The sequence below is a fragment of the Copadichromis virginalis genome, linkage group LG13 (genome assembly GCF_057382275.1).
Source record: "Copadichromis virginalis isolate Kocher_CV1m ecotype Utaka linkage group LG13, C_Virginalis_male_GT1.1, whole genome shotgun sequence".
In the NCBI taxonomy this organism is placed as follows: domain Eukaryota; kingdom Metazoa; phylum Chordata; class Actinopteri; order Cichliformes; family Cichlidae; genus Copadichromis; species Copadichromis virginalis.
In genome coordinates, this window is record NC_140630.1 from 7,634,984 (window position 1) to 7,658,489 (window position 23,506).

General features: G+C 37.9%; 1 protein-coding gene across 1 annotated transcript in view; it reads left to right on the forward strand.

Annotated features, from left to right (window-relative positions):
• The first annotated feature begins 5,349 nt into the window (after nt 1-5,349).
• The window catches only part of cdh5 (cadherin 5), a 69,477-nt gene continuing 51,320 nt past the window's right edge, over nt 5,350-23,506 (forward strand). Inside the window, exon 1 of the mRNA XM_085477082.1 lies at nt 5,350-5,576. The gene's annotated coding sequence lies outside the window, so the exon portion shown is untranslated. The remainder of the gene's footprint in view (nt 5,577-23,506) is intronic.

Genomic DNA, 23,506 nt, shown 5'->3' on the forward strand with positions numbered 1-23,506 from the left:
TTGCAGGCAATGATTTTCAGGGAGAAAATGCGGAAAAGCTTTCTAAGTCCGTGCAGAAATGTACCCTTTCTTGTTACAAACAAAGATGTATAGACTTAAACTTATGAGGTCTTCACTGATTAGCAATCTCTTAACTCTAAAGCTAGTTTTTCTTCATTGCCTTTAGAGGTAAGGAAGCACTTTTACACATTTTACACATATTACTTTATTTATTATGACGATTACTCAGCGAGGACAGTCAAGATTATAAACTGGAGTTAAAAGATGTGGACATGTTGGCTTTTGAGTTGAATAAAGAATCATTAGTTGTTCTTTTTAAAACATTAAACTAACTGAAGCATGAATATGCCAATAGAAACAAATCAATTATATATTTTAAAATTTCTTTGTTGTTTTTACTATTATCCTTTGTGAGATGATTGGCTTTAAATATTAAACCCTTAAAAGTGTAACATTTTAACTATGTGATCAAATGTTTCCCTGCAACCGTTCACATTCTGAAACACTCTGCACAGGAGCTGCAGCAGCTGTTTCAATGCACCAGAATTTACTTAAGCAAACATTTCCCTGTCTGGTGCCACTGAGAAATTTACTTAAGTAAACATTTTTGCACCCGTGCTTCTTATGAACCTCTCCTGGTATGATCTAATATGAAAAACAGTATAAAAAAGTGATATAGTTTAGTAAAACGTAAGCACTTTCATTGTAAACTACAGAAAAGGCAGACGACATCTCATTTTTTGCTTTCTTGGTCCTTTCCCTGCAGCCAAACCAGGGTTTTCTACCTCTTTCTCCAGGTAGGTTTTCTTGTTTCTAGCATTTCCTTTAAAATGCTATATTTAGTTTCACATACTACTCTTGTAGGAGACCCAAAATGCAGTACACAGGAGATAGAGGTTGCAAACAAAAAGTGAGCTTTATTGCTGGTAGCAAGTCCAAGAAAAACTCCAAATGAGAGGAGAAACAGAATCCAAAAAACACAAGGAAGCAGAAATAATGTTGGGTCAACACAAGAATCAAACATTTAAAACTAACCTGTATTCCTCATAACTGGGATCTAGATTCCAGACTGTTGCCACAGATGCTCTGGCAAATGAAGGTGCAATGCTAGAGCAGGGATCCCAACCTTACTGCTGCAGTTTACCTTTAGCACCAGCAGGATTCTTAAAGTAAGCTAAGGGCAGCTCTTAGTTATATTTTATGCAGCCTTTGAGTACTACAAGGAAAGAATGCACCACTGTACATTTCATTAATTTCACATTATACTATGACAATGCATTGCTGAATGAAACCAGGAGAGCATTTCTATTTACTTTCATTTCATGTTGCTCCAGCTGTTATAGCTCATCAAATCTTCTTCAGCTAACTCACTATTGGCTAAAATGACTCGTTAGAAAGATGAAACATGTTTGATGCGTGTGGATTTTCCCATGTGGCCAACTACATTTGCACTCCAGTCATCAAAACTTTAGCATTGATTCACAAACACACACACACACAAACCAGTGAATTACTTTAATTGCTTTGTCATTGTTGTTTAATTTAGTGATAAAGGACACTAGTGCCCCAGTGAGGGTAGTCATTCTCACTCATATCTAATATGTTGCCAATACACGCCTGTGTGGCTGCTTTTGAGAGTATGTTGACTTCTGTATACCTGAAACATCTTATCATGTGTGTCTCCATCACATTCCATGGTGATCATGCGTGTTTATATGTGTGGATTCACTTTATAAGTATGTAAGGAGAAGATGGTTGTTGAGAAAGTGTATTTGGTTTTTTTTTTTGTGATGGGTTGATGTAGATCAGAGTGGAATAACGAGATTAGCTGTGTGTTGATAATCCTCTTGTCAAAGTCCATCCCCTCACACTAACACATGCGCACGTACTACCATTTTATTACCGTCTCCTTTCATGATGTCTTCTCTTACCAGCCATGTTGCTTCTAGTTGTCGTGTTCAGCCTCATCTTTCACAGTTTATGCTGATACACTTGCTTTGCTGCAGCAGACTTAAGTCAGAATTTACATGTTAAAAAAACAATAAGTCTGATTTGTCTCAGGCAGGTTGTTGTTTACTCTAATAGGCTTAAACATTTCAAAGTTTCAGACTCATACTCTCCCACATGCCTCTCAGAAATTCCCAGTTTTACATACATATCACCCAATGTTTAATTCTCACCCTGCAGGAATAAGAGACACGTGTTTAAAATAAATAGTAAAAGCTGTCTGCTTCCCCTGAAATGTCTTTTCTTACGAGTTAAAAATAATTCCCCTCCATGGTCTTAAGATGCATTAATTTTAATATGAATGGAGTGTCAGGTACATAGTGTTAATATTCATTTTCTGTACAAATAAAGAGATGGTTTCATGTACTAGCACTCACTCAATGGAAAATCAATGTAACCGTGAATGTAATCAAGGACAAAAAACGAATAACATCGTGGATTTGAGCCAAGAGTCTGCATTGGAAATCTTCCACCGCAGTTGAAAGGTTCCTTCCACAACACTTTAAATCCACTTTCTTAGCAAGCGGTTATTGGATCATTTTTTCTGCCAACATTTAAAGAAACTATAATATTACTGTTTTGTAAGTCGGTGATTCTGCTGATGATTAACGATGAGCGTTGTGGTCAAGACAAGTCTATTAAAGGCTCTTGGTTCCCTTCAGAGTCAGTATGGCCCTTTTACATCTGGGTCTGGTTTACAGCACAATCAGTAACTGAGCTGCAGTGTCATGCATGTGAAATGAAAAGAAAACAGTGCGTTTAGTCAAATTTGGTCAAAAATATGAGTGTTTGAAGCATAAAGAGTATACAGTTCTCCAGCAGAGAAGTGAATTATGCCATATGACTAGCTTTAAAACTGTCTCCACCATGAAAGCTGGAATCCACTCTAACCACTGTGAATGGATCCCAGCCCTCAGCTTCACAGAAATACAGAAAACTACAAAGTTTTTACAGCACGTCTTTCACTGTCAAATGAGACATTGAGATCTATTTCTGGCATTTTGCCTTTATTGGATAGAGACAGTGAGAGAGAGAGACAGACATACAGAAGGGAGGGAAAGGTGGGGGGCGTTCAGCAAATGGCCCAGGAACTCTCTGCAGCAAACTACAAAGTGAGCTAAGGAGGGATAACACATTTTTAAGGAAAGCATCATTTTAATAAGCCATCCTTGAATTGTTCTGGCATTCAATAAAGTATAAAAAATATGTTTAGTTTTTTCCAACCCATCTTGTTTTTCTTCTAACTTCATACCACCAGTGTTAAAGATGTACCTTCTTCACTAGATTAATTCTTTCTCCTTTTCTTATTTTACACCCCCGATTTTTTGAGACATGCTCAGATTCAGGAAACAATCAGAAATGAACATTTCTGTCTATGTCAGTGTGTTTGCTATTGCCAACTTGCTTAAATCCTTTAATGCACAGGGTCACTTTTCCAACAGTGTCTCAGGTTGCAAACACACAGTCATTTAAATGTCAGCAAAGGGGTTTACTTTTTCAGTTTAGACAGATATATTTCATGTTTATACCATTTTATCTGCACACAAATCACTGGAACTTATCATAGAGTCACACCTACTCAGCTCAAATTAGTCTGCGTAGTAATCACAGTAATCACGTTGTGGCACCCATTTCCTTCTCTCCAGCCCTGGCCTCAGCAGCTGAATGACAACATTTTCCAAGAGAGAGATATTCCGCCTTCCTGTGTTGGAAATTCATCCAGCAAGGCTGAGAGTCTTGAGATTACTATTTGGATGCATGTTGACTACTCAGAGTACAAATAAGGATAAAGAATATACAGCTCTGAACTAGGGCTGGGCGATATGACCCAAAATTCATATCTCGATATTTTTTAGCTGGATGGCGATATAAGATATACATCTTGATATTTTTTTTAAGCCATAAAGTAAGAACAAAAAGAGAGTTCTTAGTCAAAGCTGTGTCCCAGATGTCACACAGGCACTTTTATTAACATACAGCACAGATGTACATGAAAAATTACTCAAAATTAAATTATGAGCATTCATTAAATAATGCTCCATAAATAAAAGAAAACAAGGTTGTTTTTGTGCTAAACAAAGAGCTCACAATTGTGCAGTCAAAATGTAAACTAAAAGACGCTGAGCGTAATAACAAAGACAGACAGATTTCACAGCTGCTCTGTTCCCAAGTTTTACTGTGTGACTGATAGCCTGGAGTTTGAAATCCGCTTCATAACCACGTCTCTTACAGGTGCCATTTATGGTCCTTATACACACACAATACGGTAATATTACGTTGATGCACAGTACGTATCACTCCGCGAAGCTCCTCGGTAGCCGTAATGCGCCGACAATCTATCAAGCGGTGCAGCTCCGTAGCTTACCAAAGTCGTACTCAAACATTTTTGACAGATTGCTGAGCGCCGTGTACCACATAAAATCGGTTCGCGGCCATCAAGCACAACCAGAATTCATACATAAGGCGCGCTATCAACTTTTGAGAGAATGAAAGGATTTTAGGGTTAGCGCTGTTAGCTCGTTAGCGCGGTTAGCTCGTTAGCATGTTTAGCTCGTTAGCACGTTGACGCCGTCCAGCCCCACGCATGGGGCGATGCGCAGTAACTCGTTAACGGAGATTTGCCGTGTCCGTCTTGTCGCTGCCTGCACGTGAAGCGATGGGGGAGGAGGGGGAGTTGTCTTCAGTGAAGGCGAGGCGGAGTAACGTTGCGTAGAGACAAAAGTGGACGAAAGAGAGGCAAACTTGCGGCTCCACAACTATAATTATAACGTAACATAGACTATATCGATATAAAGGATATTGTCACATCTTATATCTCGTATAAAATATATCGATATGTTTCAAAAACTCGATATATCGCCCAGCTCTACTCTGAACTAAACCTGTAACCCAGGTGCTTTATGTTTCTGTGGCATAAAGCGAAACAGATACACTTTTAGAGCATTTTGTGGAACCATGGGACAGTACCTCCACCACTAAATGCAGCAGCATGTCTTTATATGACTCAAGATTTTTGCACAATAATGTAGACCCCTTTATAGTCTTGTGAGCCTGCACAAACTATCTGGTCATTTTTGTGGGAATAACAATTTTAGATTTTCATCAGTGTTGTAAAGCTGAACTTTGCAACACTGCAGTAAACTATGGCAAACAACACCATCTTCCATAGTTACATAAAAGCCATTTCATAAATGATCATGTCCTAAATAATCAAAAATATGTGATTTAGTTAGTTGGTGATTATTACATCCTTTGTACTTTCAGTTCAGGCATTGCGTGTCTTTAAAAGGTTATCTTCAGGCAGAGAACTGTTGTGGTGTCGAGTGATTGACAGAAAGCAAAAAGTGGCTTAATGAATGTGTGGATGGGAAAAACTCTCAGCAGAAACCTGCATGTTTACTATGATGGTTTACTTAACTCCAGAACTTGTCTTTTAATATTAAACAACAGCAGATGGCTTCTGAAGGGAGGAAAACAAGCCTCGATATCTCCCGCTATGCCGAATGTGTGCAGGCACCGAGAGGAACAACGCAGAGGCAAAGGGGAAAACTACAAGTCTGGCACAAATAGTGAGTATTAAAACGGTGCGATATTCATTCTGGAGAGAAAGTCCTCGGTGTTCACGGTGTGACATTCTCACACTCTGCTGTTTGTGTTTTAAAGCAGTCGACAGAAAAAGGCAAGGTTTCAATCAAGAAACACGCTGGTCTGATGGAGAGAAAGCGAGTCATGCGAAACCACATGTTTTAAATGTTAGTTAATGTTGTTTAGCTGTAATTTGAGGTGTGTTTCATTTCCTGAAGCTGTCACTCCTTCTCCAATGACCTCACTCTTAGAGTGCGCTTGCATTTGAGGCCCTTTTCGAACATGAGGCTTAAGTGGCCCCAGAGACCCCGACACCATGTAATCACACACACGCACACACATATGTACCCTGAAATTTAATGATCATGTGAACCGCATTGAAAATGTGTGTGTGTTGCACTGCGTGAATGTGTGTGCAGACTAAACACTGACCGACATTGCTATTTTTACTGATTAGAGGTTGTTCATAACGAGACCTATTAACATCAGACCTTAAAACACATGCACGCACCAAAACTTCAGATTCAGTCGGCAAAAGGCAGAGCAAGAACATACCCGCTGGCCAAAGCAAGTGCTTGTAATTGTCACGGTTGAAAAGGTAAGTGACTTTTTTTTACATTAAATTTTTTACTTGAGTTTTTTTTCCACTTGGTTGTTTTTAAATACAAATTGAGCGAAAACGTTTACCTTCGCAAACATATTCAGACACTTTATCTGGTTTTCTCTGATTGTTCGCCTTTTGAACTAGTGTGCAGGCATACATATATAATACTTTCTATCCTACAGTGGTGTTTTGTGTTTCAGTTGTGAGCACAGCTGGACAGCGGTGGCTGTGTGACAGTGATGTTTAGTGGAAAAGTGAGCTGAAAGTGGTAGTGTGTGCTCGGGTGTGGAAGAATGTGTTTTTCATGTACTTGTCATGTTTATATGCCTTCCACAGATAGGCATATGTATTTAGGAAGGCATCTGTGTCATTTTTCATTTATCTCTATTTCCTTTCATCGACCCTTTTCCTCTTTAATGCTTTGCATTCATTATTAGGTGCATTCTCTTTGTTACTATTTCTTTCTTTTTAATCTCGTATATCTTATTGGCATAGATGATGGCCAAAAATGAGTAATATAATTTTTAGATATATACGACTACAGTGGCGATTCATGTTATTAAGGAGAAGAACCTTTTCTAGAGTTACCATTTTATACTGCTGCTGTCAACATCTAGAGAGAGGAGAAGGGTCAGAAATGGGATAAAGCGCTTGGGATTTTTGCATTTGATGAATTTGCTGTCACCCTCTCTATCTGAACAAATAAGCCTTTATTATCCAAAGAAAACTGTGCATCTTCAAAATATAAACTGAGGAACTGAGTACATGTGCTGACAAAACATCACAGTTTTTTTTAAAGGTGTTAAAATCCTAGGAGCTGGCATGTTAGTGTTTGGTGTGAACGTTAAACCAGGAAATTGAAAAGGGCAATTTATCAAATTCAGAAAAGAGTCAGGAGCAAGGGAGCAGTCAGTGTACAACAACAATCCAAAATCAGGACAAGCAGGTAATCAAAACAAAAAGAGTCATTAGCAATCAGGAAGACAAGCAAAACCAAAGATAAATGTCAAGCTGGAAAATGTGTGCATGCTAAGTGGAGGGTGAGGGGCAGGTGTGAAGGCAGGTCATGATCAGGTGTCCACTACATGATTGGATCTACGATTACACAATTACATACATGATATATTACATATTAGATACACGATTAAAAGCTGCACAGCATGCACTGCAGTAGTTTAGCAAGGTTCACCTTTGCATGTGGGGCTCACCATTTTCAGGAAAAGAATGTAAAAATCATGTAAAGAGACAATGGCAACTGAAGCGGTGTGTGTGATACCAGCTGTCTAGTGTACTCTGTGTCACAGCTTTACATAACTGCACCAGCAACATAATTTTTTTTCTCACCGTGTCATGTCTATGTATATATATGAGCAGAGAAAAAAAACTCAGGTGAAGGCAAGTGCTTTGTACATATATTGGTCAACAAACAATTGGCTGTAATGTAAAACTCATTTTTATTTCCACCCCGAACCAATGTTTGTGTTGTCTGCCCATAATCTCGGCAGACAACACAAATGCAGGAACTGCCTTTTTCAGCTAAGAAACATCTCCAAACTGCGAACTTTTTTGTCTAAATCTGAGTTAGACATGATTATCCATGCTTTTATTTCTTCTCACTTAGATTACTGTAACAGTCTTTTTCTCTGTTTGAGCAAAAAGAATCTTGACCGTCTCCAGTTAGTCCAGAATGCTGCGGCAAGGCTTTTAACAAAGACACGAAAAAGAGAGCACATTACACCAGTTTTACGATCATTACACTGGCTTCCAGTACATTTTAGAATTCATTTTAAAATCTTAGTCCTGACTCTTAAAGCTTTGAATCATGATGCTCCTATCTATATTTCTGATCTTTTAGAACCTCACACTCCCTCTTGCAGCCTGAGATCATCTAATCAAAGGCTGTTGGTAGTCCCACGAACACGTTTTAAGACCAGAGGTGATAGATCTTTTAGAGCGGTGGCCCCCAGGTTCTGGAATTCTCTCCATCTTCACGTTGCCTGGATTGTATTTATTCTTTTGAACATCATCTTAAGACTCATTTATTTAGATTAGCTTTTGATTAGATTTGGCTTGTATGTTTGATTGTGTTGGTTTTTGTTTATTTGTTTTATATTATTGTGAAGCACTTAGTGGGTTTTATCCTGTGAAGAGTGTTGTATAATTCAATAAAATAAAGTAAAGTTTATACTGTATAGTCTGAGCCTAGCATTATACACACTGCAAAATTATTCTAAATATTTGTGCTGGTACAGTTCATCTAACATGCAAGTAGCCTCACCTAAAGTTAAAGCTAAAAGAAGACCAAACAAAGTGAATCATATTCTTAAACATTACAAGTGCAAAGAAGCAAGAACAAGCCAAAATGTCTCACTCAAGCTTCACGTCTCAAATTGCAGGCATCAGAGAGGACAAGAGCACACCCAGCTACAACGGCTGACTCTGGGCCCTTCTCTAAAAACAAAATTTTTGAACTTTATTTCAACAAACGGGTTAAACAGATTCAGATTTAAATTAAAACATATGCAGTAAGTTTCCTTATTTCGATGTAATAGTAATAACATGCATGAGGACAAATGTTCTCACTTTTTAAAACCATTTGGTTGCCATCAGGAGAAGAAGCTTCCAGCAATGTTAAGTTAGGGCTTTAATCTGTCATTTTACCTTTGAACCAGTGCACCAACCCTTCAATGTGGCACACTTTACAGACTCAAACCTGGAAACTGTTAAAGATGTTCTTGACAGTGCTTTATGATTGATCTGATAACCACATACATACAATCACAAAGTGGGCAGCAGCCTTGAAAAATTCAAATTATGCCAACAATCTAGATCCTCTTAATGATGCTAATGTCATTATTTCCATGGAAGATTAATGAGAGCTATTTATGGCTCATTAATCATATCGAGAAGGACTACAGATTAAACTGTTAATCACACATCAAATACAACTGCTGCCCCCTGGGCAATAACTAAATCCCCCTGGGCGTGTGTGTGTGTGTACATGTATTACCACTGGAGTTCACCAAATATCTCCACCTGCTGCTATTGTGTCCTTCTGTCTTACTTTTATTTATTTATTTATTTATTTATTTATTTATTTATTTATTTAGTTATTTTTGTCTGTCTTCTCATTGTGGCTGACTGATCTTCTGTGTCTTATTAGCCTGCAGTAAAGAGTCACTAGCTCAGAGGAACTGGGCCACGGTGCTGAAATCCAATCGTTCCACTGAATCCGCTTTCCCAGAAATAGTGACTTGGTGAACTCGTTGCTTGGCCTTTGCATGCTAAATGAATACTGCCCTCTGTCCTCGGTGCTCCTCTTTGCTCTGGTAGCTCTGTTTTATTTGTCACTAACTATCATTTATCTGACTGAGCAGCATGTCTGCATTTTTCTGCCTGTTTTACATCCAGGCATTTTTATAATGTTGTATCCAGAAACAACAATAATTGCTTTTTTGGTTGTGCATTGTTGGCTGAGCTGTTCATGTGGGTACAAATGACCACCAAACCAAAACGTATTTATCAGTATTTGGGTGACAGGCACCCCTTCTCCATGAACAGGCAGATCAAAGCTGTTGTGGTGCCATGAAGGAAATCAATATAATTTACATTGATATGGATACTAGAAGGTCAGAAAAGGTGTTATCATCCAATCTGACCTATTCAAAATGTAGAATCAGTGATCAGATTAGAAAGTAAACCAAGAGATCTCTTGCAGTCATGTGAAAAAGTGCAATGAAAACCATCATCATTTTATTTTAGCAAGCTTTCTAACATGTGGTTTACATTATAGTACACAGTTTTACTTTAATCACTAACCAAATCGTGAGTGAAAAGAAAACTATGGAGATGAAACTTAAATCCAAAAACTTGATCCAAGCTCAAGTCTCCTGGGTGAAAGTCATCAGATTCACTTAATTGTGAAACTCGGTTCTCAAAAAAGACTTCCAGACATCAGCACGCATTCCCGTAGAGGTGCTCAGATAGAAACCTCCAGTCCAACAATGAAGCAACTTTTACAAAAATACAACTGAGCACAACAAGGCTCTGTATTGTAAAATGCCACGTTTATTGTGTAATACACACTTTGGGCTTAAACAAATTTAAAAGCTGGAGTTTTCCTTTAACTTTAAAATCTTTTCACTTATAGTTTTAACAATCCTTCATCTTCGGATGATGAAAAACAGGATGCAGGTCTCACTATACTTGCAGCACTTTATTATAATCCCATTCCTGTGTTTCTTTTTTGTGGTGGGTGGGGGTGAGGAAGAGGATTTTATGTAGACATTAGAACTGGCTTAACAATATAACAATCAATTTTCTGTTGTTGTGGGGAAAATGCAGCTTAAGCTGCAATCATAGGAGCAGTAGTGGACGATAGATGGGGTGAGGGGGCATCTGGACTGCAAAACCAGAGAAAGATAAAAAGAGACAGAAAGGGATTTCCCATCCCTTTCTACAGAATCTGGGTGTTCCTAATAACAAGCTTAGACCACCCCCCTTCACTTTTCCACTCCTTCTTTTGGATATGAGGGGAGATCATCCCACTGCGCTTTAAACACACACTCTGCTCAGATTAAAACACACACGCACACCAGATGCTGTTGTTGCCTGGGGTAAAGTCGATGTCAGCCACCCCCTCTTTCTCATGTGCTTATGAGTGGATGTGATTGTTTCATACCTGAAGGCTTTTCCTGACCTTTTCATGATGGCAGTGACTGAGAATAATGACACTCCGCACACTTTTTGAATAATTGGAGTAACAGGATAAAGATTCTGTGGTCCCTGTAGCACTGGGACGTGATCTTGGGAACAAAGGTGTAAAAACTTTTATACACTTTCTGCATATGAACCATAAATAGCTCTCATTAATCTTCCAAGTCTCCTGCCACACTCAGATTGTGTGAAGCTGTATTTTGGCACAAGAGGAAAAAATTAAGAATACCAATATGCTCACCATGTAAATGCTCCAAAATTTGAGCTGATATAATACATTCAACATCTCGATTCCCTACAAAATCTGCACTAAAAACAAAAGTACATCAATGACCAGTGGCAATTTCATTAGTTTGCAAGTAAACTGAATTGACTAAACAGGAGATTAAAAAATGCTGAGAGCAGGTTTTTGATCACCAAGCACCAACTTAGTGTGCTAGTATTTGACTTAAGGCTACAGAAGAAAAATGCAAATACCAACCTTTTTTTTTTTCAATTTAATGTTTGTAATCTATCCGAAGATGAAGATTTATGTCTATAATTATATCTTTTGTGCTGGTTTATATTTTTTAACCATGGGGTGTGAATCAGTGAATGAGGTGTGTTGTATAAAGCACTTTGAGTCTTCAGGAGAGTAGAAAAGTGCTTTACCATTTACCATTAGTGAACCGACATTAGGAGGATTTAATCTGCAAAGATGGCGAGAACAGAGTTGAAATTGAAATGCAATATGCATGATACAAACTGTGGATGAATGCACCATATCAGTCCTCGTTGTGTGTGAGTTGCGCAAAATGTTATCAAAGGCCATCTCTGGCTTGGAGAGCACATTTTGAGAAACCTATAGGTTTAGAGGTGACTCAACCTGGTACTTTATTTTCATGAAGAGAGTAGCTGTAAATGCCTTTTATAACAGAGTAATAATAAACAACCATAATAATAACAGGAATATTTTACTTGTGTACACTAAAGTTTCAACTGCATGCCAGTGAAAATCCAAACTCTTTCCAGTTGGTATCATCAGCACGTTTTACATGAACTTTTGATCTGGAGTCCAACAAATCACTACAAGCACACATGAGCATGAGAAAACCTTTCACCTCTCACGCCTCCATCTGGTCGCAGCCTTTGGACACAGACTGCATCGTGCCTGCTTCGGCAGCGCTGTGAACGGAGTGTGCAGTCGTCTTAACGGCCCTCTGCTGTTGGTGATGGGACTCTAGGGTTGTTATTGTGCTGCTGTTTTTAATCACACACATGTTGTGAGGAGGAGGAAGCATTGCTCACCCTGAACTTTGCTGACTGCTTTTAAACTGTGTGGAACTGGGACATTTCTTGGAACTTAGTTTCTATCTCAGATTTTACAGTCCCTGCTCTGCATGAGCCAAACCTTTGATTATGTTATTATTGTGCAAGATTCTGAAAACTTTCCACTTTACTTTCATTTTAGATTAAACCCCTCAGGCTAGTTTCCTGACCAAAAATACAAACATGAAACTAATGCTAACTAAGCTTTGGTATGTCTATTTCAAGCTGAATTGCATAGCTGTGTATATACGTACTTAATTTTTTTTACACACCAAAACCCCCAAGAGGGATTGTCATGACTGCATAAATGCAAAGCCTTTATAAAGTAAAATGCATTAACTCAGAACCGAAAGAAACAGAGATAGAGGTGAGGATTTGTGTAAATGGGGTGGGACAGAAAGAGGATTTGAAAGTTGGGCTTGAAAGCTGTCACTGCTAAACTCTCAGAGAATCTGTTTGGGACTGAATGTCCACATAATGGAGTTTCAGTACTGGATTTGCTTTCCAGCATTTGTACTATACAAAAAGCAAAGCAAAGTTTGTACCCAAAGTACCCAAATTGGTCACCAGTTTTAAATCTTTACCTGGTTACAGCACTCAGGTCCAATGGCTCTATGGCACCTTACCTTTTTCCTGAACAATTAATTTTGGGAGCTGTTGAAAAAGCTGATGATGTCCCTAACTATTGATTCTAATCAGGAAACAACCTCAACATGGAAGTGCAGTAATTTTTTATACAAGAAAAAAGCCACAGCTAAAGAGCAAATAACATAACTAAGCTGCAACTTAATTTTTTAAACCTATTTATAGGTTTATGGGTGCATTATTTGGATAGGTAACCATGTTGACTGGCAGATAGATGCCTACACAGGCAGCTGTAGCTGTCTGAGATGTCTGCTGCCTTCACTTTATGTAAATTCAAGTCATAGAATTGGACTGTGTTTGTGCTGTTTGAATTTTTATCTGAAAAATAAAATGGTTTACTATGTAGTAACTCACAGTCCAATAAGTCTGTGCTTCTTACAGTGTCATTTAGCATTTATTAGCCGGTATTTGTGTCTTAGCAAATAATTTTAGCCAATAATAACTTTCGCCAGTGGATACACTTATCTTAGCAACATTAGTAGCTTAAATTTAAGCCAAAAATCTTTGCATTTCATCAAAGGATAGCCACTTCTGGCTTTAGAAAACCAAGATGACAACTGCTATACTCCTATAATAGTGAGTGAATGATGTTGCAGTGGGTACCTCCTTCTTTTATATATAGTTTGCAATTTGAATAACTTAAAATGATTATTTTTCTTAAACAAACAAGTGGCAGTAGATGAAAATTAAGGAATCATTTTCAATTCAGACTGTGAGTCTGGACCAAAGTGATGGCTGGTCACATTTGCTAGAATCACTAAAATAAACATTAGAGCCTAAATATACTAGAAGAGGCATATTAGACTTTTTTCTGTCTTATGGATATGAAAGAAATGATTTTCACCCAAGAGACTGAACTGCAATACTATTTTAAAAAGGTAAACTTATTGGACTTTGCTTTCTCCATTACACTAGTCTCCCTCTGTTATCACTTCTTCTCCTGTATTTGATTCTCTATTTATTATAAACTGATTTATGGGTGAAATTGAAAGGTCAATATTTTATGATGTTCACTAAACAAGAAAACAAGAAAACTACTAACACTGGGAAACTACCATATCCAGACAGGAAAGCGTGACAAAAAGTAGACAGAAAGTATGTAAGATAAGAAATTAGCTTTTTATTCAGGCACTTAAAAAAAAACTTTAACTTGAGTTGTGTTTTAGCAGCTTATCTCTTTTATAGTAATTTTCTTTAATCACAGAATAATTAAACAACTGAAGAACATCCTGGTAATTTATTAAAAGGCAAATGTTTTTCTTTATCTATATCTACTTCACACTAACCAGCAGAAGCCAAAAAGCATTAATTCCAGTGGTGTCCACACTAAAAAACAGCGAAAATATAGGCAAACGCAATGAATTAGTGATCTGAACTCAAACGATGTACACTGCAAATACTAGACATTGCATACACAGAAAGAAAGTATGCATTATGTTATACATTAGACTAAAGAAAATAATTTAGACTTATAGATAGACTCATAAAGTTTTATCTGCAGCCAGAAAAGTGTGATACTACCTAAACTTAATAGTAAGACTCGAGATGTGCAATAAAGCAATGACATGATTGACAGTTAGGCTTTCTCCGTGTCCTCCACTTTCCTCCCACATTGTTATGATAAATGGAGATTCTATATAGTTTATGTGGATATGTATGTCTATCTTTTAGGCCTGTGATGGACTACTGTCTGGGATCTACTCAGCCTCTTGCATCATGTCTGTTGGGATATACATTCCAGTGTGCTAATTATACTTCATAAACCTGAAATAATTATTCTGTTCATCTAATTTTAACTATTTGTTACACAATTTCGTCAAACTACATTCCCCATACCCCAACTACAATTTAAACCACTTTATTCTTCCGGGTTCCAATGGTTACCAAGCAGACAGATTCATGCACCTCTTATGATGGGCGAGCCATTCCCTTTGTTCCCAGACTCTGTTCTGTCTGTGGAAGGTATTAGGATTGAGGAGGTCGTCTAGTTATTCCTTCCATTGTCCAACTATGTCCTGTATTGAAGTCAGCAGCATTCCATTCCCACTGCATGCAGTGTCAGCAAGAAGCTGCTTCCCCCTCCTGAGTAGTGTGAGTTTTGTCAGAATCACTTAAAAGCTGACTGAATGCCTTGCTCTAAGGAATTACCAACTTCTTCCAGACCCAAGCTTGAGGCATTGATAGACCTGTGCTCCACAGGCCCAGAGTGTTGGAGTCGACTGGACAATTCAACGTCATTCCCATGTTCACACACATTTCACATTGTCACAGCTCAGAGAAGAACAGGCAGTCACTGGCAGTTTTGGGAAGGTTACTTTTAAAATGTATTCCACTACAGATTACAGAATACATGCCCCAAAATGTATTTTCTAACGTATTCCGTTACGTTACTCAATAAGAGTAACGTATTCGGAATACTTTGGATTACCTATTATATTATCATGCTTTTTACAACTACATGAATGTACTATTGCTGTGTGAATTATTACTATTACTGAAGGATACCTGCCATACCAATACCAACTAGATTTAAATATTAATATAAAATGAGTAACAGTAGGGTGGACATTAGGTAAGGCTGCACTTTTTGCAGCAATCTCGTATTGAAAACTATTCCACGCGTATAGAAAACAGGTCCGCGGCTCCGAAGTCCGAACCGTAGTAAAGGGACCTCTGGCTAATACGTCGGGTTCGTGTCGGGCTCGTAGCCAAAAACTAGCTTTACTTTGTTGTCTGGGTCAACTTTGCTAGCGAGAGACAGAGAGAGGCGTTGAAAGGCTGCTCCAACGGAACTTATTGTTTCGGAGGAAAACATGAACACAGTGTACAGTCGAGTCTTAATAGCTTACTTACAACTGGGCTCGTCAGATATTCTTTTTGGCTGCAGTGGTTATTATTATATTTACATGCTTCCATCTCCCGCTTCTGGTCAGTGACATCTCTTACTTTTCGACTCTCCTTTTTCTTCCTCCCTGGCGCTCACAGACACATAACGGGTATGGCAGTCCATTCTCCCTGCAGCACAGATTACACTGCCCATGAGGCTACATTCTTTGGGACTATGCCTGTAACACTCATATTAAATAATTTTTGTGAATACTTTTTGAAAAATATTTCTTCACATCATTATGTGGGCCGCAAGTAGGGGTGACATGGGCCGCGGGATTGAGATACAGGCATTAGAGCCTCTCAATGCGTGTTTTGCTTGGGGTGTGGAAACCAAAAATAGAGAGGGCATAGCTGAACATATGATACAGGAAAATACCGCCGTGTAAGCCCTTTATTTCAGCAAAGTAACTGTATTCTGAATACCACCTTTTTAAACGGTAACTGTAACGGAATACAGTTCCTCGCATTTTGTATTTTAAATACGTAACGGCGGTACATGTATTCCGTTACTCCCCAACACTGGTCACTGGTTAGCTAGTTCTTGAATCACAATGGCAACTTCAAGTGCTGCTACTGAATAATTATTTATTCAGTAGCGATTCAGAAGAACACCTTCTCCAGCATGCTATATGACAAGCAGAACCGGATAACTGGATGTCCGGTGAGAAGTGCCTTCTTTTACTGAAACATTGTACTGAAACGTTGTGGACCACCACTGCTTGTTCAGTCTTCTGCCACAAATCATCAACAGTAACTTGCAGGCGAGTAAATGTCCTCAACGTGATGTTACCAGTGTGAAATGCTTTGGGCCGAGGAATTTTTCTACTGTGTGGGGTCACACTGACTTCCTACTATTGAAACAGTAGCAGCATGCAACACACACACATGCAGAGAGCACTGTGAAATGCCGTAACCTCTGTCTTCCTGTTGAGTTGATGGAAACTTCTGACCAGTGCAGCTGGATAACTACTTTACGTCACTTTAAGTTCACTGTAAAAACTCAACTCGATGCAGCCACACCTTGGGAATATTTTAAGAACTCCTCTGCAATTTCCTCTACTGCCACTTTTGAGGGTTGAAGATAAAAATTAAAATGAAAACAGTAAATTAGCAGCTAACCATGGTCATCAAAACAATCTCTTATATAGCGGCTTGTCTTGAGATCAGTGCAAATCAAAGTGCTACAGAGAAGACTAATGCTAACAACATAAGAAGACAGAGCAAATTAAATAAAAATCTAATAAAAAGACAAAAATAAATTAAAATATATTGCGATTTAAAGCTCACATAGACTAAAATTTGTAACAATAATAGCAATAAAAACGAAATACAGCAAAATAAAGGAGTTTAAAATAGAAACCAGTTAACATTAATGTGAAAAAATAAAGTAATACTGGATAAAATTAATTAAAATTGTCAACTCAATTAGGACCCCCCCCCCCCCCCCCCCCCAGGCTAACAAACAAACAAAAAACTTTACAACAATGCACTGGTAAATGAGAAAAGTCAGTAATGTCTATAAGAATATGTTATCAAAAGTAAAGCTGAAGTGAAAGGTTCTAATTTTTAACACTATCAGATGTGACCAGGATGAAGCCATTGTGAATTTTAAGTATTTATGATATATCCTATAATGCTGTTCTTACAATCTTATTAGTATATTTTGATATGTTTTTTGTATCACAGCCAAGTTTTATAAAAGATTTCTACAATTTAAGCAGCATGTTGTTAATTTTGTTCATTATGTTTTTATTAGAGGTTCAGCCAAGTGTCTTCAAAGATACTTTTAGTACAAAACAACAAATCAGAGGAGCACTTGAAAGAAGTAAAGGGTTGTTGCTATGGAAACCACCAGCAGGAAGGACTGGGGAGACCTGATTAAGGACTGGCTAGATCAGATTAAGTATTGTTTCTATTATCTCACTTGGCTCACCCACATGCACAAGTGGACACGTGCTCATACGTGCGTCCGCGCATTACACACACACACACGCCATACATGTTCACACTGAAACACAAACAAATACACACAAACACATCACTCTGTGGGACTGGTTTTCCAGATGTGAGCAAGGAGGAAATCCTTTTATGGAAATGATTTTTGATATGAGCCTCAGTTCCCTAAATGGGAATCTAGATTCAACTGTAGTCAATATAGCCAGCCAGCTGACTGGTTTGTTACGGTAAATGTCGTAACATTTTATTCAGTCTGAAAAGTATTTGAGGTTTTTTTTTTTTTTACCTCTGTGACTAACTTCCTTTTGTATACATTGCAACAATAACATGACCTCACTTCAAAGAGCAAAGTGTAATTAGAAGAAGATAAGGTTTGAGCTGAGACCTCTTGGTGTTTTTATCAGTTATCAGAAGAGGAAGTTTGTTTGTTCATTTATTCATCACTGTCATAAATAATAGTGTTTTTAAAAAACACAACAGAATTTGTAAAAAAAATGCTGCGTGTATCTATTGTTTTCCAAAAGTAACTGATAGCGTTTTTAAGAGTTTACCTTTCTTTGTCTGTAGGTCACCAGACTGGCCATGTTCTTAGGAAATATGATTTACTAAGGAGCAGTAAAACTGCTGAACAACGCGGTCTCAACACTTGGAAATCACACATGAGATATCTTATATTCTTAAGGTGCCATAAAAGATATTGGACATGTTCCATGTCCCAGGTATAAACCTTTATTTTATTTTATTTTATTTTATTTTATTTTATTTTATTTTATTTTATTTTATTTTATTTTATTTTACTGTGACAATAGTAGTTTGAGCCTCCCATATTAAAGGTCTTGAAGTATGCTCAATCATACAGGTAAGGTCTGAGAAAACTGATTCTGTTCATCTGGATGTTATATTCGAAATGCAACATCCAGATGAACAGAATCAGTTTTCTGGGATTCCCATATGAAAACATCAGTTTTGACTAATGCCAAATATATTTTTAAAAAAATTCAATAAAATGCGGTAAGCTGAGGTAGTTCAGGCGTCTCACTATAATGCTTCCTGGATGGTTTTTTGGTGACGTGTTTTGGGCATGTCTACCTGGGAGGAGACCCCTGGGGAATCCCAGGACTCTCTTCCGGATGCTGGAGAGATTATGTACTTTGGCTGTCTAGGGAACGCCTTGTTATTCCCCCAGAAGAGCTGGATCCAGTGGACAGGGAGCAGAAGCTCTAGGAATGTCTGCTTACACTGCTGCCCCTGCCAGTATTAGTATAACTGATAGAACAATTTATTTTGCTTGGATATAATTTAACGATGGATAAGTTAAAAATGATTGATTCACAGCATTGATTTGTCCAGATCCATGTTGTTCTCCTATAAGACTCATTTAACTGTTGCAAGAACATCTGCTAAACACAGCTCAGATATAACGCTCATTAAATCACAACGCACACTGCTCTCTTTCTAGGAGGATTCTTCATTGGAAAGATCTGTAGATTAGTGAAAAGTGGATTTTTATTATAGTTGCGTTGGAATTAGGCAAAACAGAAACTATTGTCCTTCAGAAGGGAGAGGCTAGGCCATCTGTGTGAGCTGATGTAATGCCTTGAGTGAAAATTAGCTCGAACTCGGTGCCATTACCTTTAGATTTGGGGAAACCTAGCATCAGAGAAATTTGTAGAATAAAGCTTTGTAGCCGTGGTTTATTTATTTTTTAAATAGCCAATTTTAAAAGCTAAACCTGGATCGTTTCCTTACCTTAACCACAAACTGTTTGTGTCTATCCCTAACTAAATGTGAACAGTGAGCGAAAGTGAAACTTTAAATTGGGCCCAAAAAAGCCTCAAAATACAATCTCCCATCTACATGCTGCCCACCTTATAATGTGACCTGTTTAACTGAAAATTGCTTATAACTGTGGGCAAAAACAAAAAATTATTATTTTTTTTATTTCTGAGGAACTTTCAAAGGAAGAAGTGACTGGTCATATACATCAACATTACAGAAATATGGACTTGAGAAACAATAATCAACAACTAGATGGCCTGATTAGTTCCCCTGGGCTCTGAGGGCAACAGCAGTTTTTTTTTCTTTTTCTCCAAACAGTCCTCGCCACAGGGGCTCTAAACCTGCATGTAGCCCAAACCTACTCAAACCTGATTAGTCAAGCTCAAAGTGTAAAATACCTTTGCCTAGGGAGTCTGTATATGCACACACAGTTGTGGTCAGAAGTTTACACACACTCGTCATGGTCATAAATGTCATGGTACTTTTTGGTTTTATATAAATCCTTTGAACTTTTGTTTTTCAAAGGTGGAATGATTGTAGGGCAGGGGTGCCCAATCCCGGTCCTCGAGAGCTACCGTCCTGCAGCTTTTAGATGCATCCCTACTCCAACACAGCTGAATCAAATGGTTTGATTACCTCTTCAGCATGCCATCGTGTTTGGCAAAGGCCTGATAACAAGCCATTCATTTGATTCAGCTGTGTTGGAGTAGGGATGCATCTAAAAGCTGCAGGATAGTAGCTCTCGAGGACTGGGATTGGGCAGCCCTGTTGTAGGGTATACATCTTTAATGATTGATAAAACAAAACAAAAAAAGAATTGCACGCACAAATTTGAGTTTATTTGGGATTTTTTTTTAGGTTAAGCCTAGTTCAAACTAGGCTCATATATACATATACACCCCCACCAATATATGTTTAAATGTCTTTTAACAAGTTGCAACTTGTTAGCCTACACCTACGTTCCTAAACCTACGACCACCTGTGTGGATTAGAGAAAAGAAAAAATAAATTTAAATCTGTTGTTCTGTTCATCTTGGAAAAAAAGAAATGCCCAAAATTATAATGGCAATTTTTAATTTATACATTTTTCAACAAAAAGTGGTTAGTTACGGCCACAGGAAGAGCACTACATTTAAAGCACTGCCTAGTTGAGTGTAATGTTTCAGTCTTTCTTATCGTCCCTTGTTGATTTATGTGGATCAAACATTGCACCAAATATTTTTTGCTTTTTGCAAAAGAAATGGGTTTTTTTTTCCTGTATTTTTTTTCCTAACCCCCTCTTTTCTCCAATTGTCTTTGACATGGATTTTTGTCCTGGTGGCATATTGAGCTTGTGTGTGTTCTTGCATATCTTGGTGTATTTGGCAGGAGGCTACAAGGGCAGTGAGAGCAGGAGTGGGGTTCTATGATGAAATTCAGTGGCAATTTGAAGTCTCCAATCATTGAACCATGTGAGAAAAAGAGGCAAAGGGGAAAGCGAGAGAGGTGGAAAGACAGAAATAGGTGGGAAGAGACAAAGAGAATGAAGAAGGTTTAGAGGAAACAGGAAAGAGGTGAATAGAGCCTAAGTAAAGAGAGGGAAAAGGTAGAGAGAGAAAGACAATTAATGGCTTCATCACACACATTTAACTGAGAGACGACATGAAAGCGTTGCCTCAGTCTGTTTATTATACAAAAACAGTGTGTGTGTGTGTGTGTGTGTTTGTGTCTTTGATTCCACAGTTGCATCTCTTGCAATTTTGTGTGTGCGCGTGTGTTTTTGTGTCTGTCAGTCTGTGTAATTACTCTCATTCCTTTCCACACACTATAGCTGGAGGTTTTGCCAAGTTGACATTCAAGCTCTTGTGATAAACAACTCAGTCAGATTTGTTTGGCTTGCATGGTGCTCTGTGTGCTTCTAGGGAGGGCATTTGAATCGCATTCAGTAGGGGGAAACACAGCGATATGGAAGAAAAATATCAAGAAAAGGCATGAAGGAGGCAGTTGTAGAGTCTGGGCACTAGTTAGCACCGTTTGGCAAGGAGTGATGAGAGGTTGCATCATCAGAGAGAGAGAGGGAGAGAGAGACGGAGGGAGATCACCTACTGGAAGCATCAAAGCATTTTAACCTTGATGCTCTCTGTATCACAGCTGGATGGCTGGATGTCAAAGAAAATCACACAGTCTGGTGACCTTGAAAACAAAATCATTTGCATTTTTACCTTTTAACACATTTAGCGGAGGTTTAGATCCAGACAGACATACAGTAATCCCAATAGTACAGCATTGCTCCCGTGGTACTGCAATATTGCTATGCCTGTGGCAAAATGATTAAAAAGAATAAATAAATAAGGATGCCTGTGAAGCAAAGACGGAAACACACAAAAGCTTCATGAATATATAAGAATGCTAAGTACTTATTATGTGGCAAATATACTGTGGATGTTTAATACTAAGCAAAGGCAACCAAAATATACCTTCGTCATATAGATCCTTTTTTTCTCTTTAAATAGCATGAGACATGCAGAATGTCTCTAAAGATGCTTCATTTTCAAACCAAAATGCAAGAGGAATACAAAAAGGAAGCGTGCAGAGCATGTTTATTTCTCCCTTTCTGCCTCAGGCAGTTTAAACTGAACACATTTTCTTTTGCACTGTGAGTTCATTTGAATTCAGTCATTTGAAAAGATAAAGTCTTTCTCTGTCACTTTTTTTTCTTTTAAAAGCAGGAGCTCATTCTTTTCACCTTGTTTGCTGAGCGCTACCCAAAATTCAAAGAAAGCAGAATAAAACACATGCCAGTTTCACGGTTCTGCATTTTAATACTCTATGCAGCAGTGTGAGTTGGTTGTCTATTGCCTCATTTCAGAAGTTGAGCATCACTCCGTTTGCCTGTAAACAAAGTGTTGATATGTGCTGCTCACTGGTGCAGTTGTAAGATTTTGCAAGTTCCAAGTGAAGGATTTTCAAATACCTTTGATTAAAATAATGCACAGGCAGAATTGTGGTATGGAAAAGCAGCTATGGTGTAGTTGACTGCTATCTCACACTGTTGTTATGACTGGTTATTTCAAAAGCTGACTACAGTTCCAGTGAACTCTCAGCCTTTCTGTCACAATGAGGCGGAAAGGCTGAGAGCTGAGACAATGAGACATTGTTTTCATCTGAAATATCGCTCGTTTTTCATGCGGATGTTGTGGCTCTGTAAGCTAACGCTGAGACTGTAGAGCAAGAAGACAGAAAACATTTTAGAAAAATATTAAATAGTAATAATTTTTTAAAATGTAATACTGATAGCAGTTTCTTTTACAGCTCGGTAAAAAAGTGGTAATAGTAGGGTAACAAGGCACAAACAAGAATGTAATAACATGGTAAATACTACTCAATTACCAAAGTAATGACTACTTAATAGCCAAGAAATATCAACAGTTGAGTAATATTACACCAATATTACCCCCAAACTGGGGATAATAATGTGGAAATAAAGAAATTCACATGAGACAAAACCAATTGCTGATAGTAGTGTAATACTTAGGTAGCAATATGATAACCTGCTAGAAATAAGAAAGTAATGTCTGTGAGCTTGAATTTTCACATTTTTAAAAGTTTTCACTGTAATAACCTCATAATTAATAGGTAATATTGGCTCATGTCATATTTGAACAGTATTACTATATTACAATGCTTGAATGAATCCTACACTAGGTTCCCAGCATTCTGCTTTGCTTAAAAGCAATAATTTAAATATTATGTTCTGGATTAATAAATGAAAACATCTATGGTAGTTTTGTCTAATAAGCTCTAGTTCTCTATTCATATTTACAATAATAATGGTCAACTTATTTCAAGACAACCTTACTTTTATTCAGTCTGAGTTTTTATTTCTTTATTGAAGAACTAAGCTAAAATTTGATGCTAAGGCACTGTTAGATACTCTAATGTGAGCTAATAGTATGTAGCTTAAGTTAATAACAACAAGACAATATAACTTACCTTGCAGTACAGCTGTAGCTAGCATATGGATTTGATTCCAGATAT